Raw genomic sequence first — 27,814 nt, 5'->3', positions numbered from 1 at the left:
CGAGGGATAACACATTATACTTGTATATCAATGTGTTTAAGGTACTGGTATATGAGAAGCATATATGAAATATCCCGACTCGCCAACACATCCCGAACCGGAACCTCAGGCGGTCTACCTCGGGCCCTAAGGGATTCCAGTAGCTTCGACCTGGCGTCACGATACTCTACGCACGACCACACGACATGCTCGATGTCCTGATAACCGTCGCCACAGGTGCAGAGCCCGTTCTCCACGATCCCGATACGCCGGAGATGTGCGTTGAATGTATAGTGATTTGACATGAGCCGTGACATAACGCGAATGAAATCACGACTCACGTTCATCCCCTTGAACCACGGTTTCGTTGATACCTTAGGAATAATGGAGTGTAGCCATCGTCCCAGTTCGTCATTCGTCCATGAAGTTTGCCAACTTTCAAGAGTTTTCTGACGAGAAATACTGAAAAATTCATTGAAGCAGATTGGTCTTTCATAAATATCACCTTCTAATGCGCCCACCTTAGCCAATGAGTCTGCCTTTTCATTTCCCGGAATGGAACAATGCGAAGGGACCCAGACTAACGATATTGAATAAGACCGTTCAGATAAAGTTCTCAAGTGTTCCCGTATTTTCCCCAGAAAATAAGGGGGGTACTTTCCTGGCTTCATTGCCCGGAGAGCTTCTATTGAACTTAGACTGTCCGTGACAATGTAGTAATGGTCTTTGGGCAAGGTTTCAATGATCTCAAGGGTGTACTGAATAGCAGCTAATTCTGCGATGTAAACTGAAGCCGGATTATTGAGTTTGTGAGAAGCGGTGTGTTTTGATTGAAGATGCCGAAGCCTGTGGACCTGTTGATGTTTGAACCGTCAGTGTAAAACACCTTTTCACAGTTGACTGTTCTAAATTTATTATAACAAATATTTGGGGCCACTTGAGGGCGCACGTGATCCGGGATTCCTCGAATTTCTTCTCTCATGGATGTGTCGAAAAACACAGTAGAATCAGAAGTATCCAAGAAATGAGCACGATTGGAAACAAACGAAGAAGGATTTATATTCTGAGCCATGTAATCAAAACACAAGGACATAAAACGGGTCTGAGAATTGAGCTCGACAAGCCTTTCGAAGTTTTCAATCACCATCGGATTCAAGATGTCGCATCGGATAAGCAATCGATATGAGAGATCCCAGAATCGGTTTTTCAACGGTAAGACGCCCGCGAGCACTTCGAGACTCATCGTATGAGTCGACTGCATGCAACCCAAGGCAATACGCAAACAACGATACTGAATTCTTTCCAGCTTGATGAAATGAGTGTTCGCCGCGGATCGGAAGCAAAAGCATCCGTATTCCATCACGGACAATATCGTTGTTTGGTATAACCTGATCAGGTCTCCTGGGTTTGCACCCCACCATGATCCGGTTATTGTACGAAGAAAATTGATTCTCTGTTGGCATCTTTGTTTCAGATACCTAATGTGACATCCCCAGGTGCCTTTGGAGTCGAACCAGACCCCGAGATATTTAAATGTGAAGACCTGAGCTATGGTTTCACCCCCTAGTTGAAGCTGTAATTGTGCTGGTTCTCGCTTCCTTGAAAATACAACCAGCTCAGTTTTCTCCGTAGAGAACTCGATACCCATTTGAAGAGCCCATGTCGACAAGTTGTCGAGGGTATCTTGCAGTGGTCCTTGGAGATCGGCAGCTTTGGGTCCTATAATGGACACAACGCTGTCGTCGGCAAGTTGTCTTAGCGTGCAAGATGTGTTGATACATTCATCAATGTTGTTCACGTAAAAGTTGTATAAAAGGGGGCTTAAGCATGAGCCCTGAGGAAGACCCATGTAACTGAATCGTATTGTCGACAAATCACCATGCGCGAAATACATGTATTTCTCGGACAACAGATTATACAAAAAGTTATTCAAAATTGGTGAAAGACCATGCTGATGCAACTTCTCAGATAGGATGTTTATGGAAACTGAATAAAAAGCCCCCTTGATGTCTAGGAAAACTGACGCCATTTGTTCTTTACGAGCAAATGCCATTTGAATTTCGGTTGAGAGCAACGCAAGACAATCGTTCGTTCCTTTGCCCCTGCGGAAGCCGAATTGTGTATCTGAAAGTAAGCCATTAGTCTCTACCCAATTGTCTAGACGAAACAGAATCATTTTTTCGAACAATTTCCGGATACAGGAAAGCATAGCAATCGGCCGATACGAATTGTGATCGGAGGCTGGTTTCCCTGGTTTTTGAATGGCAATAACTCTTACTTGTCTCCAGTCATGTGGGACAATATTATCCTCAAGAAGCTTATTGAATAAATTCAATAAGCGCCTTTTGGCAGAGTCAGGCAAATTTTTCAACAAGTTGAATTTGATTTTGTCTAACCCCGGAGATTTATTGTTACACGATAAAAGCGCAAGTGAGAACTCGACCATCGAAAAAGGTGTTTCGTTTCTGTTTGATGAAGCGACGCGCATGATTGTCTGTTCCGGAACAGAGTCAGGACATACTTTTTTAGCGAAATCGAATATCCAGCGGTTAGAATATTCCTCGCTTTCGTTTGTGGTGTTTTTGTTGCGCATTCATCGGGCTGTGTTCCAAAGAGTGGTCATTGATGTTTCTCTCGATAATCCGTCTACGAATCGACGCCAATAACCGCTTTTCTTCGCTTTAATCAAGCTTTTCATTTTAGCGTCTAATGCCGCGTAGTTTCTAAAATTATCAGGTGTTCCGTTTTTCCTAAACTCGACAAATGATGAAGTTCTCTCCGCGTTTAATTCTGAGCACTCTTTGTCCCACCACGGGTTGGGGGGACGGATGTTTGTTTTCGCGCCGGGTACACGTTTCGTCTGAGCTTGAGTCGCGGTGTCGAGAATCAAGCCAGCCAAAAACGTGTACTCTTCCTCCGGAGGAAGTTCTTGTGTTGTTTCTAGATTCTCAGATATCAAATTTGCGTAGCATTTCCAATCAATGTTTCGTGTGAGGTCATACGAAACATTGATTGTTTCCGATGGTCTTAATCCGGTGGCGATTGAAATTACGATAGGCAGATGATCGCTACCGTGGGGATCAGGGATTACCTTCCACGTGCAATCCAACCGTAGCGATGTCGAGCAAAGGGATAAGTCTAGCGCACTTGGTCTTGCTGGTGGTGCAGGAATTCGTGTCATTTCTCCCGTATTCAAGATTGTCATATTGAAGTTGTCGCAGATATCATGGATCATAGTTGATCTGTTATCGTCGTGAAGACAGCCCCATCCCGTACCGTGTGAGTTAAAGTCTCCTAAAACCAACGTCGGTGCGGGAAGAAGCTCTATGATATCATTGAGCCGCCGATGCCCAACCGAGGCTCTTGGGGGAATGTAGATGGAAGCAATGCAAAGGTCCTTGCCTTTGATTGTAACATGACATGCGACAACTTCAATACCTGGTATCGAGGGGAGGTTAATGCGATAGAAAGAATAGCACTTTTTGATCCCCAAAAGTACTCCTCCATAGGAATCATCTCGATCCAGACGAATAATGTTAAAATCGTGGAAGTTTAAGGGTATTTCAGAAGTTAGCCAAGTTTCGCACAATGCAAATGCGTCACATTTCAGATTATTTACTAGAAATTTGAAAGGATCTATTTTTGGGATGATACTTCTACAATTCCACTGTATAACAGTGATTGTATCCGTGACCTCGGTGGGTGTCTTAGCCATCGAAGGATACGATCGCTGAAAGAAGGGGCCATTTTGCAGTCAACTGCTTCAAGAATGTTTTAACTGTAGGAATAAAAGCCATTATCAGGCTTTTAAGAGGTTCAGAAATATTGAAAGTAGACATGATCCAGTCCACAATATCAGAGAATTTAACGAACCCAGTATTTGGTAAATTTTCTGACTGATCTTTAGGGACTTTCGGGGGTTTTGAAGTCCCAGGAAGTGATGGAAATTCAATTTCCCACGGCCTGGAGCTTTTTTCTCTGGTTTTTTGCCATCACTACCAGTTGTAATTTTTCGAAACCCATCAGAGGACATCTTCGAACCCTTACTAGGGAGCTTTTGAGAAGATTTATTTCTTCTCTTTCTAATTGATGAGCTATGAGGGACAGCCGAAGATGTACCTTCGAGGGGGTCATCATATTCGCTCTCGTCAGTTGACAAGTAAGCGTAAGGATTTTCGGTAGGTGGCGTAGCACATTTCAACATTTCCGCAAAAGAGCGTTTGGAATGTTGCTTGAGTGAACGCTTCATTTTATCCTTACGCAATTTGTACACGGGACAATCAGAGAGGTCATGCGGTCCCTCCTTACAGTAGAGACACTTTTCATTGTCTCCACTGCAGGAGTTATCCGCATGACTCCCTCCACACTTTATACACCGGGATTTATTGCAACAATGGGATGCTGTATGTCCCAATTGTTTGCAATTGGTGCAGTTCATGACCCGCGGCACAAAAAGACGAACAGGTAAACGGACTCGGTCCAGGAGGACGTAATTAGGCAAAGCCGAGCCAGCGAAAGTCACCCGATACGAGTCTGATGGGATATAGGACTTAGTCCCATCCTCAGCGGTCGATACTGAACGCAATTGCTTGCAGTCCAGTATCTTAACGTTCTTGAGTAGGGGGTTTTTAAAACCGCCTGCCCCATGCTTAAGAACGTCCTCGCAAGTCAGACTCGGATCGGTGATCACGCCGTCTATCTCGACTTCGCGAGCTGGTACGTATACACGATACTCCCGCGTGAAATGCTCACTTTGAACGATCTCATTAGCCTGTTTTGCACTGGCTAACAAGACCCTAAGCTTGTCCGGGCGTACTTTCTCAATTTTTTGTACAGTATTGTATCGCGAGGACAGGTCTTCAGAAAGTCTTAGAAGGTTCAATTTTTTACCGTTGGCTTTGGTCCGGATGTAAACCGCAGATGGTCCGGCCGGGAGTGCAAGCCCATCGGGATAGCTTCTAATGCGAGATTTATTGCCATCAGAAGCATCCATTTGATCATCTAGGGGAAGGTCAGGCAATTCTGTGCCTTTTGTCATGGCACGGAAATGTGTCCGTGCGGGTAAATATTAGGGGGCCAAAAAAATTCTAATGGTACTGAACAACAGGGAAAAAGAAAAAAAAATACTTAGCTTTAGCTCTCGAAGGGTGATCGGCCGACAAGGCCCGGTCCTAGGCAACCGGTGAATTTTCCAGTTCAATAAAGTGCAAAAAACCTCTTTGAGGAAAAAGCACTTTGTTTTTAGTCTCTCACTACACTGTCCAATGAAACGTTTCTCTTTTTATCACTATAAATATTTATCACTGTTTCCAATGTGTATATGTAAACGATATACGCGCAGCGCCCAGCTGGCGCTGGCTAACGGTCCACACGCAGTGCTGCTTTACACAAGCTCACAGACGGCCTTGAGAACGGATTAATTAGAACTATCACTCGACCGCACTGATGCAGACAATTGAATACGGAATGACCTTGATAACGGAATAAAACAATTCACCACGCGATTGGAGAAAGCCGAATTTACGTCCGATCGATCCGATAGTCACGGCACGAATGATAAATACTTGATGATGCTCTAGAAATGCGAAAACATTTTTCTCCTTCGACCATTAACACTATTTTCGATGAGTTATATTTACAACCTGTGGTGTGCGGAACCATGGGAATAGTTTTTGGGGCTGTGAATCTATTTCAAAAACAACTTTTTTTCTGTCAGCAAGTGTTTCTAAAAGTATGTGTTGTGTTGCGTCGAATTCATTATAATATAATGGTTTTTATCACTAAACTGGATCTAGTTGTCGTTTTCTCAAACTTGTGTGTTATTTCCGTTGATGCTATATTTTCGAGCTAGAGTGTCAATATATTTTTAGTGCACAAAATTGGTTTTAATCGTTGGGTCTGCGGAAAGCATTATTATTCCAAAAGGGGCCGCTATATGGAAAGGTTAGTAGTCATTGAGCTACTTTGATATTTGATATTTAAACATAAAGTCACCAGAACTAACTTGAGTTATTTGCAGTGTCTGAGCAGAAAACTAGAGTGGAAAATCGCTTGAAGAAACTATGGAAAAACTTATAAAAATGTCATGAGACATAACTGGATGACGTAAATACGAATAAAATTGATAGCTCTGGACCTGAAATTCTAGAACCGAAATTTGGAGCCGATTGTTAGAACTGAATTCTGAATCTCAATTTTGCTGCTATATTATGGAACTGAACTCTGGATCTGAATTGTTAAACTGATCACTGAACCTCTGTTCTGGAGCTGAATTTTGGAACTGAACTGAAGACCAGTATTCTGGTTAGAGACTTAATTCTGAAGCTGAATCTAGCACTGAACTCTGGACTTGGATTCTGGTTTGTAGCTGAATTTTAGTTACATAATTCCGGTCCAGGATTCAATTTTTTCAATTCAATTTAATTCGGATTCAGAATTCGTCTCCTAGAATCCAGATATCCCGAAAATCTTCAGTTTCTGAATTCAATTACACAAATCTAGAATTCTGGAATGCATTTTAGAACTGAATTCCGGTCTGAATTTTGATTTCCGTTACAGAATTCAGTTCAGAAATTCAAATACATGTCCATATTTCATTTCCAAAATTAAACTCAAAAGACCAAGTCTAGGTCCGGTTTCGAAATCCAGGCTTTGAATCAAGTTCTTGAATTCGGTTTCAGTTCCAGAATTTTGAAATACAATTTTGGTTTTGGAAACTGGACGCGGAGCTAAATTTTAGATCTGGATTCTGCAAATGGTCTTGGATTCTGAAACTGAATTTCAGAACTTGACTCCTAAGCTTATTTTTGGTTGGTGGATTCCGATCTGAACTCGTACCAATCAACTACGTAGGCTAGAATGAATGACACTTCGAATTTTTACCTTTTACTTATAAACATTTAGGAAAATGTCTTTTTCGAGTTCTTTGCGGTTATTATTGCTGATCATATCTCCGATGACGTGAAGAAAAAATTATGTTGAAACATTAAATAAAACAAGAGATGTTCACCCATGCGATAAATTCTGAAAAGGCACCCGAGCAATTCCAGAAATGAGTAGACGAAAAAGTGACAAAATCAGAATCGACCCTCTCCGATTTGGATGAAACTTTGCACATGGCTTCAGTATGGCAAACCATAAGTTTGGAACCGATGGAGAGGTCAATTCGACTCACGACTGATTTTAAAATCGGGCGTATGTATTTTTGCATTTCACAAAAATTGCCTTTTTAAAATCGTTGTAACTCGGAAACCGTTAATTGTACAAAAATGGCGTTCAGAAAGAAGTTGTAGGGAATCGATTGGACACTACAAAAAAAAAAACCCAAAAAAAAATTAATTTTTTTCTCAAAAATTACAAAATAATCCGAAAAAGTTAAATAAAAAAAATCAGGGATTTAATTATTTTGTGATAATTTTTATTTGAAAGCTGTTATTAAAACGTGCTTAATCCACCTAGCAATGAGATGATACCTTTTTTTTATCAATCCACATGTGTTTTGTTTTGCATGAATAATCTTCGGTTGTTTTAGTTCTCATGACATTATTTTAATGATCGTTGTTTCAAGCGAAAATTTCAGATTTTTATCACTCATTAGCCTGTATTGTCAAAACTGCAAATCGGATCGAACTTGAATCTAAACGTGTAATAATCGATTGAACATTCCATGATATGTCGAAGTAAGTTCCATTTTAGAGTTTACGGTTATTTACGGTACATCCAGAGCCGGTATTTAGGAACCAGCATAACCCGGAACGATTTGTATGGCCTCAAATTAATATGACGAATAAATATATTCGTCATATTAATTATTGGTTTGAATTTTAAAAACTCCTCACCCTGTAATTCCACAATCGGAGGTCAGAACTGGATCAAATTCATTAATGCTGTATGGGACCATAAATTCTTTAGTTTGAATTTTTTTTTGAAATTCGATTTGACCTTTTTTGAGAAAACGATTGGGTTTTAAGAAACGATTCGATACTGGAACCGGAATTCTAAAATCGGTTAATTTATGTAAAATAAACATTTTTATACTAATCACCTTGTATCCCCGAAACCAGAAGTTGGATCTGACTAAAAAGCAAGATTTTTTATACAGGGTGATTTTTTAAGAGCTTGAGAACTTTTTTAAACAATAAAACGCATAAAATTTGCAAAATCTCATCGGTTCTTTATTTTAAACGTTAGATTGGTACATGACATTTACTTTTTGAAGATAATTTCATTTAAATGTTGACCGCGGCTGCGTCTTAGGTGGTCCATTCGGAAAATCCGCTTTTTTATCGACAAATTTTGTTCAGCGATGAGGCTCATTTCTGGTTGAATGGCTACGTAAATAAGCAAAATTGCCGCATTTGGAGTGAAGAGCAACCAGAAGCCGTTCAAGAACTGCCCATGCATCCCGAAAAATGCACTGTTTGGTGTGGTTTGTACGCTGGTGGAATCATTGGACCGTATTTTTTCAAAGATGCTGTTGGACGCAACGTTACAGTGAATGGCGATCGCTATCGTTCGATGCTAACAAACTTTTTGTTGCCAAAAATGAAAGAACTGAACTTGGTTGACATGTGGTTTCAACAAGATGGCGCTACATGCCACACAGCTCGCGATTCTATGGCCATTTTGAGGGAAAACTTCGGAGAACAATTCATCTCAAGAAATGGACCGGTAAGTTGGCCACCAAGATCATGCGATTTGACGCCTTTAGACTATTTTTTGTGGGGCTACGTCAAGTCTAAAGTCTACAGAAATAAGCCAGTAACTATTCCAGCTTTGGAAGACAACATTTCCGAAGAAATTCGGGCTATTCCGGCCGAAATGCTCGAAAAAGTTGCCCAAAATTGGACTTTCCGAATGGACCACCTAAGACGCAGCCGCGGTCAACATTTAAATGAAATTATCTTCAAAAAGTAAATGTCATGTACCAATCTAACGTTTAAAATAAAGAACCGATGAGATTTTGCAAATTTTATGCGTTTTATTGTTTAAAAAAGTTCTCAAGCTCTTAAAAAATCACCCTGTACAATCTCAAGACTTTTCATCTGAATCTTAGATAATTCTTAGACTTCATTTGAATTTTAGATCAGTTCAGAGTTACACAATTTTAATTTTGTTTCACATGTCATCCTGTAGCTCCGGAACCAGAGGTCGGAACAAAACGTAATTCAGGAAGCTTGTTCGGGAGCATACGACTTTTCATATGAATCTGAGTTTGTAGAAAACGGTTGAGCCATCTCCGAAAAAATTGAGTGAAATTATTTGTTGCACACGCATTTGCTGATCTCGACGAACTGATTCGAATAGTATATGGGAGTTATGTTCTTCCAGCATTTATTACTGTAAGTAGTTTAAATCAATATAATTATGGAATTGATTTCAACTCGAAAATGCTGCCATCATCTGGTTTACATATGGCATATTCAAACGATTATGTTGCCTAAAACGAACCGTACTTAAATCGGCCCGAGGCAAAATATCTTGCTGTACGCAGTCTTTTGGGTACTTAGAAAAAAAATTATTTAACAGTATAAAAAGTCGTTTGCCAGACAGCGCTCAAAACTTCTACTGCTGAAATAGGGGAAAAAGTGGCTTACACAAAAATTTCGATATCTCCGTTGAAAATGAACAGATTTTAACAATCTATTGCTTGTTGGATAGATATTACCGTGCGGAATCTAAGTCTCAAAATATATTCTGTTTTCAAGGTCAATTGTGACACATACTGTCAAAAATCTGAAAAATTTGACATAAAACCATCAAAACCATTCAATAGCGTTCAGGGTGACGCGCCATCGAAGACGTTTCATTTGCGACTAGTTTGATCAAAATCGGTCCAGCCATCTCTGAGATCTCGACCTTTTAGTTGACAACACACACACACACACACACACACACATACACGCGCGGATATTTGCTCAGTTCGTCGAGCTGAATCGATTGGTATATGACAATCGAGCCTCCGGGCCTCGGAAAATTTTTCTTAACTTTGAGCGAATTCTATACCTATTTTTTATATGTATAAAAAACGGTAAAACCTACAAATTGATGGCTATCCCATCCGTGCCTTTTGAAAAATGAAGAAGTTACAGCTTAAACAATTTACAGATATATTCGAAATTAGAAGTTCTCGTTGAAAGATAATCATTTGGATAGTAGAATATTATTCTACAGGTTGAAGGCAATAAATTTGTTCATGGTATCCTTTCTTCTAGAAAAATCAGTCATTTTGCTCGAGTTGTTTTTTCATTTCCACTTCTCGTATTGGGAGTCTGCACATTTTTCAGAGTTAATACAAGCAATTTATTTCCTGGCAGATGCATTCAGATATCACTTTTTGAGCTGAAGTTAATGGCAAAAGCAAAATAATTTTGAAACTTTTATATTCAGAGTGGAAACAAACGAAAAAATCTTCTTTCTTAGAAAATGAATTCCAAAAAGGTTTATTAAGCAATGGTGGCGGAGGTATTTTCCTAAACTTTTCAAACTGCGTTCAAACATTTCGTTTCTTTCTTTGACAAACGCAACTAATTTTTCTCAAATGGCTGTAGTAAAAAAACATGATAATACTACAAAAAAAGTGCTGTATGAATAGTTTTCACAAAAAAAGTTAAGCCTAACAAATAGAAGAAATCGAAACTAAACTGAAATACGTGCAATAAAACTGAATTTGTGAGACGCTTTCCCAGAATACAGTTGCGATTAGTTTTAGTTAGAAAAACTTTTTCATCTTGAAACTGCCCATCTTGCAGTACATGAACAGTGATAGGGAGCATAATTATTATCAATCTCGAGACAAAATTGCAAGCCTAATATAAATCATGCTTTTGGTGGATCGACTTCAAATATTTCAAATTCATTATTATTTATTTATTATTTATTTTCATTGCAGAACTTTTATCAAACTTATTTTCACTCGAAAATTTGATTTTGTGAAAAGTTAAACCATATTACATTTCTCTCCATGCTATGGCATCAAAACCAAACAAGGAAATATCAGAATCAGAATCAGTACTAATTGGCTCATGTGGGAAATGGCAAATTTTGAAAATCAATTTTTTTCCGAGTAAGACATAATTGAATTTTTTTTCTATATTTGGAAACACTTTCTAAGAAATGCACTTTATATACAACAGTTTCAAAATTACCTGTTATTTCAATAACTTTTGACACGAAAAAACAGTGCTTCAATTTGCTCTAAAAAATGTTCAAAGAAATGATTTTTCTAGGAACACTAAGTTGCTTGATTAAAATAGCGGTACTTCTGAAACCGCTAGGGATATCCCAATGGCGTCTTCAACAAAGCTGTTTGCAATAAGTTGTTCTTTAATTTTGCCGAAGAAGAGATCTTTTGCGATACTACTATCTCACGACATTTGGAAAACAATTTTTAGATCACCCTAATGATAGGAGCCACTATAATACTACCTACCTCCAGAGCAAACTTCTTTGACACAGACCATTTATCCTAAAAACATCGGAGCTTTAAAGTATAAGACTAGATCACAAATATTTTTCTCCTAAATTGTGAATCCGGATTACTGCGCAATGGCGTAACCGACGGATCGAACTTTTTTCTATCCGCCCTATTCTATCGATGATATCTCAACCGAATTCAATATACTTACCCTTAATTTTGCGTTACATGTCGGAAAGTTGAAAATTCTCTGGACAGTATTAGAATGTTACTGAAAAAATCTGAAAAAAATCTGCTTTTTAAAAAATAGCTGGAATTCGACTTACCCATGTTCATTAAAGCATATTGTTAAAAGTATCACTAAAGGTGAAGTTGAACATTACACGTACTCAACGGTTTATGTTGAACTGTGGCACTGATAAGTCAAAGAAGTAGATTAAAGATTTCGGAAATATGTTGTTTTAAATTCGCATAAACATTGATTGGAAAAATATCTTAAAATATGTCTCACACTTCGGTTATAAAATCCTCGGTCAGACGAATAACACTTCTTTTCGAAATTTCAGTTTTATTCAGGAATGTGTTCTCCTTGAAAAGTAATATAATTCTTTCAACGGCATTCCATATTATACGTACCACTTTTATGTCACAATTTCGTCGTATTCTCGAAAAAAAAAACATCAGTCGCAGTTATGAACTCATAATTCGATGCAATTTTCTTCCCAACCAGCTTCCCTTTTAATCTTACCTATCGACAGAAATTATTTGTTGAGGGATAAATCTGGCGAATATATTGGATGTGGTAGAATTTTGAATTTCAATTCATAGAGTTCAGTTGTGATACATTGTGTTTGATCAGCTGTGAGAAAACGCTATATCCACTTTGAAAACTATTCATTATCATGATTGTGGATTACCTTCCTTTTGATATCTTTACAGTGTCAGCTATTCCCTGCAATTGAAATTAACTTTCAAGGCTATTCGTGGAACAACAGCCAGAACGTTGTGCATCATCGATGTTTAAGGCTTGTTTGCGACAAAATCTGGACATTCTCAAACATGGTTTATCTATAGGAAAACTCTATAAACGCGAGAAAAATTTCATAGTCTGGAGAACATTTGATGATGCTCAAAGCTTCTGGATCAAATATGGTGTCGAAAGAAGAGCAAATGCGAAAAGTAGTTGTGTGCGATCGCAATGAAAATCCGGATCTATCAGTAAGAAAACTTGTAAAAAACAAAGTTTTCCTGAAAGCAACGTTCCTAAATGTTTCAATACGAGGGTGAAGCAAATATTACAGAAGAGACCAGATCTTTCGGTACGTATTGCATTTAGAAAAATAAAAATGTCTCCAGCATTTGTACATTCTTCTAAGCAACGGTAAAGTATGAAGTCGTTCAAGATGAAAACTGTACCAAACCGTGTTTAAAAACAGAATGTGACGGTTAAATCCCGGGCTCGCAACTTATATCGCGAATATTTTACGAAGTTTTCCTACGTGATAATGAACGATGAAATTTATGTGCTGGAAGATTTTAGGCATCTTCCCGGAATATCTTTAGCATGCTGCGATGTGGAGAACCAGACCTAGTTTTCCAAAAAAATATTTGATTTGGCAGGTAATATGCTGCTATGGTTGAGCAAGCCAAAGGTTCATCACTACCGGAGCGATAAACAGAGAAAAATACAGTGAAGAATGCCTATAGAGGCGATTGTTACCATTCCTACGCAGCCATGATGGTCCCTCGCTAGTTTGGCCTGATTTGGTATCTCGTCACTACGCCAAAGAGGTTTCGGAATGATTAAAAGAGAATGGAGTCCATGTTGTACCGAAAGAGGTGAATCCACATAACTTCCCGGAATTGCGACCAATCGAGCGGTATTGAGCTTTTGTAAAGAGAGAATTCACTCAATATAAGCCAGAACCTACAATTATTGAATTTCGGAACTCAGGCAAAAGTAGCAAATTCGGTTGCAGAGAAGTCTGCGTAGATTCTAATGGCTGGAGTAAACTCATAAACGTGTAGTTCATGTAGTCCATTTAAGAAACTGTAGTTAATTTTTAGATGACTAATAATGCATAATTAAATGAATAAAAAAATGGATTTTGGATTGAACTGAAACAGAAAGATTTGTTTTGTTTCAAATTTAATCTGACCAGATTTTTTCGAGAACAAGCTTTACATGATCACTTTTAAATTTGCCATATCAGTTTATAATGAGTGATTTGCTCGAAACCGAGTCTGAATAATGCTTATCGAGCCATCTGTGCTTACACGGATTTATGTTTCAAATAGAAAATAGCGTTTTATCAACAAACAAAATTATTTTTTCTTCTTGCATTCCAAAAGTGACGTCGCTGAATGTACAAAAAAAGTAACACACTAAGGAATTGAATGTTATGAAATTTCGCTAGAGAGATTTTTTAATTTGTGACGTCATCAGAGTTGAAAAATTTCCGATTTCTTACAACACAATTTTTTTCAACATTCTACATTTTTCCTTTGGATTATATCTCTTTAGCATAGAGAGGGAATCTGTCAAAATCACTCAAAAACTCAAAAATTAATAAGAATTGTAGGCCAGCTATACTCATAGCGGTCGAAAATAGTTTAAAACTGTTTCAGAAAATTATTACTAAGTAGTTATAAGGCTACATGGTAAAATTTCTTTTACAATTTTCTTGAAAACATTTGAAATTTTCCAAAACGATCCAAAAATTTTCCGAAACCTCAAAATGCTAAATTGTTTTTAATTTCACCAAATTAAACTAAAACGAAACTACAAAAACTACCTAAAAATTGTCCGGAAATGCTATGAAAAAAACATCCAAAATTAAGAGAATTTATTAAATCTAGTATATTCTGAAAATATAAAATATTGACGACCTCCTGGAAAAATTGTTTAAATAAAAAAATCTCCATTGTTACCATTTCTTCAGTACTTCAAATTGAATGAGAATATCAAAAATATATCAAAAAGCTTATCTAAGTTTAAGCTTGTTAGAGTAGTGTACGTGCTCTTCAAGGCAAGATATTTCAAGTGTTGTTGTTTTATCCTTATTTTTTATAGAGAAGAACAGGGGAATAACTGCTGCATAAGAATTAATTTAAATAAATCTGTTTGATACCGTAGCCATAATAAATTCAACCGATCAATACAATAAATACGTTCGCCCAAACTCCGCAGAGTCCAATCGAATAAGCACATAACGACTTATGAAGCAGAAAGCTGAACGAGCTGATCGTAATTTAAGAATCGAACAAAAAAAAAGCTGACCCAACCAAAATAAAAAAGTTTCAATTTCCCCCTTCTCGGTGAAATACTATCTCTGAACTTCGAACTTCTACACCGGCTCACTTTTTTTTTGCTGACTTTACTGCATGTACCCACCCACCCACTTACTTACGGAATCCACAATTCTAGAACTAAATTTTTATTCTTTTTTTCTCTCTTCCTCTCTCTCTCCATTATCCCAAATCATTCCAGGTAGCAGAACAAAGCACCGCCAACCGTCGAAATAGGAAGCTTCCAGAGGAAACATAAATTAGAAAAACGATAAATTTTCCGCTTTCGCCGCAGTCAACGATGGACGGGACTGGACTGGAGCGTTGAAGTTCCACTACCATTCTGGCGAAGAAAAACGATCTCTTTCTACTGGGTCCGCCGGTGGGTCCGCGGAAATGTTCTTCAGTGCCTGTGTGCTGGGAACAAGCGAAAAAAAATACCATTAAAAAGTTGATAGTGTAGTGAAGCAACAGCAGGGCTAAACGGAAAAAAAACAAGCCCCGGTCCTATCGTTCGATACTGCTTACCTAAATAAATATTTGCCAACCGATCGACGGGAAATTCTTTGTTTGAATCAGCGTCGGCCGTAGTCCCGGTCCACCGAACAGTGAGCAACGGAGGACGAAAAAGTTTTCCAGGTGGGTGTGTAAGAGTGTATGTGTTAAAGGTGCTTCAAGTTGAAGAAGAATTGCCCTGTTCCTTGGGGGAAAGAAACCAAGTGAAAAGTGTTTTTATTTCTTTCCGGCGACAGAAGAAAAAAAAAAATTCGGGACTGGCTCGGTGCTGTTGGCGGCTTTTGTGACAGAAGCCTTCATTGTGACCCATTTCAAGAATCAATTTGTTTGATTTGAATAAGTGCAGGACGAAAATTAGGGTCAAGTAAATTGGCCCGTCTGGATGGCGACAAGCGGGGCTATTAGGACGAAATAAAAGGTAAGTTAGAAGGCAATCATTGAGTGCATGGGAAAAACCGGTTAAGGGAAAAAACACGGGGAGATGTATTGGAACGGGAAGCTAGAAGGGAGCCAACCTAATTTAACGGGAACTGATTGAATTGGAAATCGTGTGATGACGGGAATTGAATCGTTCCAGGAAAGCTATTAATTTGTAAGCAATTGCAAAGATCAGAGTGGAATGCTAATTGATCTGTTTTAGTTACGACGAATGTGTTGATAATGCAGAAGATTAGAATGAAGTGTTTATTGAATTTGTATCAGCTCATTTCCCTAAAGTAAATAGGGAACAACCAGTAAATATCGCTACAGAACAACAATTGAGAGAATTTATTGGGATTATTTCTGCTTATTTGCTACCAAATTAGAATAGGAAACTCTAAAGCTATTTTAAGCCGTTACCCTATCTCATGGAATTTTAGAGCAAGATTTCAGAGTAATTACCAACGAATTGACAAATGATTTCGAAGCTATTCTCATGCAACTCCGAACAATTTAGCAGAAAGTTTCAAACAGTTTTGATGTAGGACTACGTCTTTGGTATCTCTTATAGAAGTACAAATTCGAAATTTTGAAATAAAAACCGTACAATCAGTGATCAGGATCCAACATTCACAGCTGGACCAGTTTTAAACAGGTTTTCAATATTATTACACCTTTTATCATGTTTTCCTTGTGAGAGATGACAATTTCAAGCACATAAATTTACTTGTTACTTTTTTCACATATCATAGGGGTCTACTATTTAAACAATCAGAGCTAGTAATGAATCTATTTGCTCTCTGTGCCGATAACCTGCTAAGAAGCTTGCTGTGCACATAAACGAGTGGACCTGCGAATTTATTTTATGTGCCGTTCGCCTCGCAAAATAGGCAATCATATTCATCGGAATTCTGATGATTCTCCACGTCCGTATTGGATGCACTTGATCATTTAGGGAATGTTAAAGTTTTCATAAATATTTTCTAACGTATATACTAATAAGAATACTCAAGAGGATGATAGATAGTCTAATAAAATTTTCGGTCAATTTCTGAAATTTTGAATTTCGCGAATTCTATTTGGATCTGACTTTTGGTTTCAAAATAACAGGGTAATTCACTAGTAACATTATGAATGATTTTAAATTAAAGAAACCGTAGGTTATCGCGGTTGTTTTTAAGTATCTCAACAATGCATTATAATACGACATTTCAAGTACTTGCTACGACATTTCCAGTTCTACAAAATTAATCAATGCTTAAATCCAAGTCAGTATTAGTCTACATTGATTTGAACATTCCAAAAAATCTACTAATGGCAAAATTTACTAAATCAGTTCAGTATCAACGAAGATACAGCCATTAAAAAAATACCGTTCCGACTGTTTTTTGGCTTGGTGGTTGGAGTGTTAATGAGCACAATGAAAATGAAACTATTTTCGAATGAAATTTTTCTTGACTTTGGAGTCTTTATTAAAAACTATTTGATTGTATCGGTACATAGAAAAAAAGTTTTGCTTACATTTTTAGTAAATCTTATTATGATATTAAGTGATAATCTAGGTTTAATAAGTGAATAGAAATATAGATATCAATCTTGAAGTATGTTTCAAGAATCCATCAAGAATTTCAAGTAAAAAATTATGTGCACAGATTAACTTTCGAAAAGAAATAATAATTTTAGCCAGACCGTCTTTATCATGCACAGAAATAAAACAAACCCAAAAAAATCAATCTGACGCTTGTCTTTCATACGAAAGCGCATTTCTTAAGGCAATCACGGGATCAAAATAATTACTGGTTAATAAGATGTTCAAGCTGTCCAGCTTAATTCCGTGCCCGATGTGGTCCCTATCTCTCGTATATTTTTTTTCATAGTTAAATTCAAAAAGAAAGTCTTGTAGTTCCATACAAACTTGCTGATTTTTATCCGGAGCTAGGGTCAAAACGATGAAAAAAATCATCATTTTTGAGATTTTTTTTCCAGAACTATCGTTCAACAAAATCAAATCAAATGTTTTGCATGATAAAATGCATCATTCGAACAATATTTTGTGATTTTTTCGTCGAAAAATATTGAGAAATAAGTCGGCGAAGAGGTATTTTTGAGAACGCTTCTAAAAAATCATGATTTGCGGTGTCCACTGTATCTCAGCGCAGACTAATCAGAAGTGAACAAATGAACACAGCATAGTTAGAGTAGAAGTTTTTCTAGACCCTTTTCTAGAGTTTCTGTTTGATTTCTTTTTTAATATTTTTGATTTTTGGTGGTTGTTCAAAAGGAAAACTATTTTTCACAAAAAAATCCACCATTTTGTATCTGTAAAACCTCTCCAAAGTAACGAACAACGGAAAGGAAAACGTTGGGGTCTGGTTTTTTATACGTAAAAAGTGAGTGCAGAATTAAAAAAAAAATGGTGCAGTAATTTTTAAATGACGGTGACGCTTAAAGTTTTTTGTCTATAAAATCAATGGAAACAATTTATGACTTCAGGGAGCCCGTAGGATCTAACATTTTCAAAAAATCATATTTTTTCTTGTATAATTTATTATAATGAAAAATTTCAAGAATGTTTTGTCAAGTTTTGAAGTCAATCGAAGTAGAAATCTTTGGCCTGTGCGCCGAGCTCTTGCTTCTTTGCAGATTGAGATAGCCATAGATACAGGTTTATACCTTCCAGAGTTTTGTTCAAATAAGTATGAAAATTCTACAGAATTGTTGTTACTTTGGAGAGGGTTTACGGCTACAAAATGGCGGATTTTCTCATAAAAAAATCGCATTTTTAACTTTAAGCAACCACCACAAGTTAAATAAAAATTGAACTCTTTTTCTTTTTTTTTTTAACGACTAAGTTTAGTAGTCAATATTTGTTTTTTCTTTTTGCGATATTCTCCTAACCAGAGACCATTTTTTTGTAGAAACAGAAAATGAAAATTATAGAATGATAGTACTCAAGGGAGAGCAAGGATGTGAATATATAGAACGGAAAGGTGAGACGTGACAGAGGGTCATTAGGCAAGCTGATATCTTCTAGTAACTTAACTTTTACCTTCTACCAGAGGAGTTGGGCTTAGGCATCTGAACAATGCGAATCACCCAAGTCCCTGGTATGTCGGAAAGTAGTGATAAAGGTCTTTTACCATTTACTATCCGAACCGGCTCTGGTCTCTGGTTAGGAGAATATCGCTAAAAGAAAAAAATAAAAATTGAAAAAATTCAAACATGGACCCAAATGACCACCCGGTTGAAAGGTCCTTTGACAACAAAAAATCAAACAAAAATGTTTGGGTCTAGAAAAACATCAACTATAACTACTATATGGAATGATAAATCCCGGGTCTAACAAAGAAAAAGTCAATATTTTACCGTGAAATTTTTTTTATTCTTCATTATAATCTCCATCTAAGCACTTAACTAATCGGTCCTCCAACCATTTGAAGCCCTTTAAAAAATTTGTCAAGACTTCCGTTTCTGCAATGACTTCAGCATTCGACGAAAATTTCTTTCCCTGCCGAAACCCTTTTAGGTTTGGAAATAAACAACAATCGCTAGGGGCCAGGTCTGGAGAATGTGGGGGATGGTGGACCAATTCGTACCGCAAATCATTCAATTTCCTCGTTGCGTTTTTTCATAGCTTGATGAAAACTAGAACTCGTCTGACACGATCAGCTGTTATTCGAACACTAGTAGACAGATTGTCATGAAATTTGGTATTGAGCCATCTAGAGGATTGTTCTCTACAAAAACATACACGGTTTGAAACGGATCAGGGTCATTTCGCCGAAAGCCATTTCGCCGAAAGCCGTTTCGCCGAAAGTCATTTCGCCGAAAGGGTTATTTCGCCGAATGCCATTTCGCCGAATGCCATTCCGCCGAATGCCATTCCGCCGAATGCCATTTCGCCGAAAGGGTCATTTCGCCGAATCCTGAAATCGTCTTTAAATCGTAATTAGAATTAATTTAAATTAAAGACAAACGAAAGATGGTAGCGTTAACGCCCGTTTTGTTGACCTACCATTGTACTTCTTGAATAATGATTGATTATTGTACTTTTGAATAAAGATTGATTCATGAACCTCAGAAAGTAGTTCCCAAGAAAACTTGTTGACTATTAGCTAGTAAGCACCAAAGCAATTGCATAGGTGTATCTACCAGGCAAATGAAGGTGGTATTTTCCGTTTATTAAGTGAAAATGAAAAAATATCTAATGCGGCTACGCCACATCGTTTTGGTTCGCTACCGCTACCGCTCGTTCGGACCTAACTAAAGCAAAGAAACCTAGCTTTGAGTAGACCGGGCAAACGAGGCGGTTACAGGTTTGTATGCAAGAGGCCGCCGCTTCCGACGGCGGGTCGGCGGCCGACTCAGCTGGTGTCGGCTCGGCGGCTTTGTGCCGCCGAGCCATCTTGGCTTCGGTTATGTGGCTGCGCCACATCATTTATACAGGAGACATAACATGCAGGAGATATGACCCTTACGGCGAAATTACCCGAAATGACCCTTTCGGCGAAATGGCTTTCGGCGAAATGGCATTCGGCGAAATGGCATTCGGCGAAACGACTTTCGGCGAAATGGCTTTCGGCGATATGACCCGCTCCCGTTTGAAACTATTCACGTCTATTATGTGAAAGGCATGTAGTATGCTGCTTTGATATGTAGAATTCTTTTTGCCTTTCTCTTATAGAAAGGCTATGCAATTACTGTGAAAACCGATTTTTTAACCGACGCCCGGAGAGCCGAATGTCATATACCATTCGACTCAGCTCGACGAACTGAGTAAATGTCTGTGTGTGTATGTATGTAACAAAAATATGCACTGGCCGAACTAATTTTCACAAATCAAGATTCAAATGAAAGGTCTCATAGTCCCATAACCTGCTATTGAATTTCATCCCGATCCGACTTTCGGTTCCGGTGATATAGGATGATACGCACCAAAAAAATGGAAAAAATATGCACTCACTTTTTTCAAAGAATGCATAGCCGATTTTCACAACCTAAGATTCAAATAAAAGGTCTTATGGTCCCATAACCTGCTATTGAATTTTATTTGGATCCGACTTCCGGTTCCGGAGTTACATAGTAATATGTGAAAATTATAGTGTGCACTCAATTTACTTTGAAACGACTCAACCGATTTTCACAAAATAAGATTTAAATGAAAGGTCTTACAGTTTTATAAAAATTGTTAAAACATTTTATTCGGATCCGACTTCCAGAACTAAAGCGTGATAAGTGGAAAATTACCAATTTCATAAGTATTTTTTCTCAAATGATCATCAAAAACAGGTACAAATCCCATAAAGCTGTCTGATAAATTCTAATAGTAATACCGTGCTGGTGGTGTAGTGATGTCAATAGTAATGATAAAAAAAATATTAATAATAAATATAATAATAATCCTCCTACATGTTTCATGCTGCTGATTCGTGCTCTTTAGCTTGACTTACATATGCAGAAGTAACAGAAACGCAGGTTGATTTCGTTTGTTAGATTTCGTTAGTTGGTTTAATCGAAATAGAGCATGAGATAGTAGGAATAGGTTTAACTACGTTCAAAACTGCTCCAACTTGGAGGTCATATTCGTTGCTGTCAAACGAACCAACTTCGGCTATTCCTGTTATCTAAATCTGGTTTCTAGAGAATTAGAAATGGTGATTAAAAACTGCAAAAAGGATCTCACTCACTTTTCTTCAAGATGGCAAAATCAATTTTCACAAACTTCTACGTTCAAAAGAAAAGTCTTACAGTTTCATACGGAATACCCTAATTTGTTTTGGATTCTATTTCCGGCTCCGGAACTACAAGGTAAACAGGATTTGTAGAGTTTGTTAGATAAGGTCCGACAAAACTTTATTAATTCTATTCAATGAACAGTTGTTTTTAAGGATTCCACAGTAATATTTATGATGTTATGAGTAAGATGAGAACGGTGTCATTACACCATTAGGTGGATTAAAACAGGTTTTTTTATTCAATAATCTAATACAATTTCAAGGAACACTGCTTAAGCTCTAAGATGCCAAGGGTATTTTCTAATATTAATTAACGACTAACTTAAAACTAGAATAGTATTATTTGGTAATGTCGTATCGGGGTCGCAGATTTTCCAAAATTCAGCATTCAGCTGGCAATCGGTAGTGGCCGGTGAATTGAATATAGCTTGAGAGTCTTCCAGATGGCGTTGGTAAATTTATCTACCTATGTTGGCCGCATCCACGGAAAACACCCCCAGGTCACGGAGATCCGGCGGATGGCCCGCATGCTGGTCATCGACTGGAGCGGTCTTCCGTGGGAGATGATGGTGATATTATGGAAGAGAAGTAAATATTGTTGAAAACGGGATAAAAAGAAGTTGAGAGAAGAGAATGTCCAAAAAGCGACAGAGATCTAATTAGCTGCCATCGATATGGTAAGGAGACGGGGGAGAGGAGAATGAGAAATTAAGTTACAAAAGAAAAAAAGATCTTCTCAGTTCCAATGAAGATGGTGGACAGAGACGGGGATTGAGAGAATCGGGCGGATGTTAGTGTCGAACCTGTAGGTGGAGATTATACTTTCTGAGCGAGGTATAACAGACGCCGGATCACTGAGTTTGTTCGAAGCGGTGATGTTCTGTCACTTTGTTTATTTCTGATTAGTCTGCGCTAAGATACAGTGGACATCGCAAATCATAATTTCTAAGAAGCGTGCTCAAAAATACTCCTTCACCGGCTTATTTATCAATATTCTCGAATCTCCCTTCCGCCCACACCGCTCCCCCTTATGCGTAATTTGATTCATACCATTCGGGATGTGTCCAAAAACGTAAATTTGTTCGTCAAATCTGCGCAACAGATATCTTCACAGTAGGAAAGCCGCCTATACGAGCCGATCAACAGAATACGGTGGTCAAATCCCGCTCCAGGAAGATGTACCGCGATTAGTTGCTACTGCCGAACTGCATCGTAATGGACGACGAGACATACATTAAAGCAGACATCAAGCCGATAACGGACCTAAAACTTTTCATCGGTAAGTGCTGCATGGTTATTCCAAAAAAGTTGCAGAAGTTGAGATCGGAAAGTATTCAATTGCAAGGATTGGAAGAAAGAGTTTATTGAAGTATTTAAGAAGTATGTTGCACATAATTTGATGGGTAGTGTTCCCAAGTAGCATGTTAAGTTGCTGTCCTGTATTTTCTACTGATTGTGCAATTTATCAAGTTAGTTTCTATTACTATTTTAGTAACTGTTTTGTTATGGCAAAAGCCCAATTTTTCTGTGCTGTGAAAAATATTTTTAAGTTCTTCCGTTATTACGAATATTTATTTACAACGATTCTGCAACTGATACAAAAACTCATGCGTCGATCCCATCACAAAGCAATAATAAAATTAGCGAAAAAACAATTGTGAAACTCGTGAGAACTAGTACGTAATGTAAATAAGAAATGGAATGACGTTTACAAAAACATAACAAAAAAAAATTGGTAATGAATAAGTTTCACATTTGATTTTCAATACAAGTTCTCTTAACACAAACATGGATCTTGTAAAAAAATCTTTACATGAAAAATGATAATGTTAAAAATTGATCTTTTGTGTTTTTGTAAATGAAAAATCGACATCGAACAACATTTTTATTGTGAAACATGTATTCGTATGTATTTTCAAGCACCTTTGAATTAACGTGTTTCGATGAGTGTACACCAATTTCTGTGAAAATAACAGTCTGTTATTTTTTATGAGAATCATCGGAATGGGGTTCAAAATACGTGTAAATTCAAATATTCTTAAAATTTTCATGCAATTTTGATCAAACTAATGTTCTATTGAATCTGAAATATCTCGAAATGAATTTTTCTTGAATATTTTCCAATATGGCATCGACGGTAACAGTGAGTTGAATAGAAAATGGTTCACACAACGTAACAGTTCGGCTGAAAAGTTCGTATCGTTTAATAGAAACACACATTTTTTTGCCGAAATTCGTTTTTGTTATTCAACATAATTGCCGTCAGAGGCGATACAGCGATTATAGCGATCTTCCAACTTTTCGATACCATTTTTGTAGTACGATTTGTCCTTTGCCTCAAAATAGGCCTTAGTTTCAGCGATTATCTCTTCATTGCTTCTAATTTTTTTACCAGCGAGCATTCTCTTGAGGTCTGAGAACAGGAAAAAGTCACTGGGGGCCAAATCTGGAGAATACGGTGGATGAGGGAGCAATTCGAAGCCCAATTCGTTCAATTTCAGCATAGTTTTCATCGATTTGTGACACGGTGCATTGTCTTGATGAAACAAAACTTTTTTCTTCTTCAAATGAGGCCGTTTTTTTGAAATTTCGTCCTTCAAACGCTCTAATAACGCTATATAATAGTCACTGTTGATGGTTTTTCCCTTTTCAAGGTAGTCGATGAAAATTATACCATGCGAATCCCAAAATACAGACGCTATAACCTTACCGGCCGATTGTTGAGTCTTTCCACGCTTTGGGTTCGGTTCATCGCGTGCAATCCACTCAGCTGACTGTCGATTGGACTCCGGAGTGAAGTGATGGAGCCATGTTTCGTCCATTGTTATATATCGACGAAAAAAATCGGTTTTATTTCGATATAACAGCTCCAAACACTGCTCAGAATCATCAATTCGTTGTTGTTTTTGATCGATTGTGAGCTCACGCGGCACCCATTTTGCACAAAGCTTTCTCATATCCAAATATTCGTGAATAATATGTCCAACACGTTCCTTTGATATCATTAGGGTGTTAGCTATCTCGATCAACTTCACTTTACGGTCATTGAAAATCATTTTGTGGGTTTTTTCACGATTTCATCGGTAACAGCCTCTTTTGGACGTCTTCGGTGCTCATATGACCAGTACGAAATTTTGCAAACCACTTACGAATTGTTGCTTCGCCCGGTGCAGTGTCTGGATAACACTCATCAAGCCATTTTTTGGTATCGGCGGCACTTTTTTCATCAAAAAGTAGTGTTTCATCAACACACGAAATTCCTTTTTTTCCATTTTGTTCACAATAACAAAAGTAGCTTCACTCAAAATGCAATATCTCACAAACTAATAATCAGACAGCTGTCAAATTTATTAACGTATCTTTTGAAGGTTGGTACTAACTGAAAATGGTATGGATTTAATTCTAGTGGCGCCCTCTCATAGAAACGATACGAACTTTTCAGCCGATCTGTTAATGACTGATATTATCAAAAAAACAGGAAACATTTACATGGTATTATCATGTTCCACGTTTGGTTTTTTGTCGTGAATACGACTGACTTTACTATGGGGTGCCTTTTCAAAATTAGCCATTGAAAGAATGGGCAGAACTTAATCATGAATATTTCGACTTGTATAACGGCAGCAACATAATTCTTTTACCATTTCATCAAAAATATGATCAGAAATTAAGGATAATATTTTGAGCTTTGTGATATAACCACAAACAACTCAAAAATTAAGTTTTCTAAAACTTTGAAAACAACGCGGAAAACTCTTTACTGTTGCTTGGCTTTTTCGCGCAAGGACGACAATTTTGAGGTAGTCAGGCACATATCTTCATCTGAATGCGTATAAAAGGGGTACCGTGGTCGAAAATCGATCATAAACTGTGCCTGAAGAATCAGATGGCTGTCTATAAACAAATCATCTACCCCGCAATTGAATACGCAGTCCCTGTTTGGCGGGGCTGTGCACGAACACACAAACTTAGGCTTCAGCGCATTCAAAGTAAGATCTTAAAGATGATTCTAAATCTACCCCCTTGGACAAGGACTAGTGAAGTACATGAGATGGCTTCCCTGGATATACTAGAACAAAAATTCGAACAATACTGCACGAAATTTGAAGAGAGGTGCTCAAACTCTGAAATACAAATAATTCAAAATTTGTACGTATTAGGTTAGAGATAGTTAACAGATCGGCTGAAAAGTTCGTATCGTTTCTATGAGAGGGCGCCACTAGAATTAAATCCATACCATTTTCAGTTAGTACCAACCTTCAAAAGATACGTGTATAAATTTGACAGCTGTCTGATTATTAGTTTGTGAGATATTGCATTTTGAGTGAAGCTACTTTTGTTATTGTGAAAAAAATGGAAAAAAAGTAATTTCGGGTGCTGATGAAACACTACTTTTTGATGAAAAAAAGTGCCGCCGATACCAAAAAATAACTTGATGAGTGTTATCCAGACTCTGCACCGGGCGAAGCAACAATTCGTAAGTGGTTTGCAAAATTTCGGACTGGTCATATGAGCACCGAAGACGATGAACGCAGTGGACGTCCAAAAGAGGCTGTTACCGATGAAAACGTGAAAAAAATCCACAAAATGATTTTCAATGACCGTAAAGTGAAGTTGATCGAGACAGCTGACACCCTAAAGATATCAAAGGAACGTGTTGGACATATTATTCACGAATAATTGGATATGAGAAAGCTTTGTGCAAAATGGGTGCCGCGTGAGCTCACAATCGATCAAAAACAACAACGAATTGATGATTCTGAGCAGTGTTTGGAGCTGTTATATCGAAATAAAACCGATTTTTTTTGTCGATATATAACAATGGACGAAACATGGCTCCATCACTTCACTCTGAAGTCCAATCGACAGTCAGCTGAGTGGACTGCACGCGATGAATCGAACCCAAAGCGTGGAAAGACTCAACAATCGGCCGGTAAGGTTATGGCGTCTGTATTTTGGGATTTGCATGGTATAATTTTCATCGACTACCTTGAAAAAGGATAAACCATCAACAGTGATTATTATATAGCGTTATTAGAGCGTTTGAAGGACGAAATTTAAAAAAACGGCTTCATTTGAAGAAAAAAAAAGTTTTGTTTCATCAATACAATGCACCGTGTCACAAGTCGATGAAAATCATGCTGAAATGGAACGAATTGGGCTTCGAATTGCTCCCTCATCCACCGTATTCTCCAGAATTGGCCCCCAGTGACTTTTTCCTGTTCTCAGACCTCAAGAGAATGCTCGCTGGTAAAAAATTTAGAAGCAATGAAGAGGTAATCGCTGAAACTGAAGCCTATTTTGAGGCAAAGGACAAATCGTACTACAAAAATGGTATCGAAAAGTTGGAAGATCGCTATAATCGCTGTATCGCCTCTGATGGCAACTATGTTGAATAATAAAAACGAATTTTGGCAAAAAAATGTGTGTTTCTATTAAACGATACGAACTTTTCAGCCGAACTGTTATAAGTAGGTAGATATTTTATTAATAATTAAAATAAATATTATGATTAAACATTAGTATGTAAAACAAGAGTAACTAAAACACCTATTATTAATAACGAATCGTATGAACAACAAAGATGAAAGGCCAAAGGGTCAAAACACTTGTACTGTAAAATGTTGATGTAATTCACAAAAATAAGATTAATAAACAGATATTTATGCAAAAAAAAAAATGCGAAAATCGATCATAACTTCTTGTGCGTCGGATGGAATTAGACGTCGTGGGAGTGATTTAATCAACCAGCAGTGACGAGAGTGCACCTTCCAACTGAATCCTGAGTCTGTTCTATGTTCTGAGTTTAGTTCTTGAGCTCAGGTCCAGTTCCTAATTCCAGAATTCTTCAAATCGGTTCTTTTTGGAACCATAATAATACTCCCAAAGAATTATGCGAAATTTTACTTCTATACGGCCTATTTTCAAACCAGTTGCAGTTTGTAGAACTTTCTGCTGATTTGCTATTTAAAATGCATAGCACCGACTCAGAAGCCATTCATTTCGAATTTGGCTGTCGTTGTCATCATGTTGATTATGGTGCGATCGAGGAATCTCCAAGCGGAAGAAGCAGGACATATCAGTATCGCACCCACGGACAACAGGTCAGCCTGGAAATAGATGACGGAAGTCAGCGGTATCCATCGGAAGTCAGTGGTATTCATCTGAATTTGAACTCACGAACGCCTTCATAAAAGGTTCTTTTCAGAACCACCAATATTTTAGCATAAAGAACTATACTGGATTTTTCGTAATACTTGTGTGTCATAATGTTTAATGTAACTAATCTGTACAGTAAATTAGGTGTATCGTTTCAAATTCTAGTAGTGTAAAAGGGCAAAACTTACACAATTCACACTATCGATCAACTAATTGATATTCGAAGTATAAAGAAAGAGTGTCAGTTTTATTCGTATTCGCGACATCCAGTTATGTCTCTGACATTATACACCTGTACTTT

General features: G+C 37.6%; 1 protein-coding gene across 5 annotated transcripts in view; it reads left to right on the top strand.

The window, feature by feature from the left end:
• Nucleotides 1-27,814, top strand: part of LOC131427355 (dipeptidase 1) — a 715,435-nt gene that overhangs the window by 189,482 nt on the left and 498,139 nt on the right. For all 5 annotated transcript variants that reach the window (XM_058590471.1, XM_058590475.1, XM_058590472.1 and 2 more), the window contains exon 3: nucleotides 14,886-15,617. The gene's annotated coding sequence lies outside the window, so the exon portion shown is untranslated. The remainder of the gene's footprint in view (nucleotides 1-14,885; nucleotides 15,618-27,814) is intronic.

The sequence above is a fragment of the Malaya genurostris genome, chromosome 2, assembly GCF_030247185.1.
Source record: "Malaya genurostris strain Urasoe2022 chromosome 2, Malgen_1.1, whole genome shotgun sequence".
NCBI lineage: Eukaryota > Metazoa > Arthropoda > Insecta > Diptera > Culicidae > Malaya > Malaya genurostris.
This window is presented reverse-complemented; position numbering and strand designations above follow the sequence as displayed.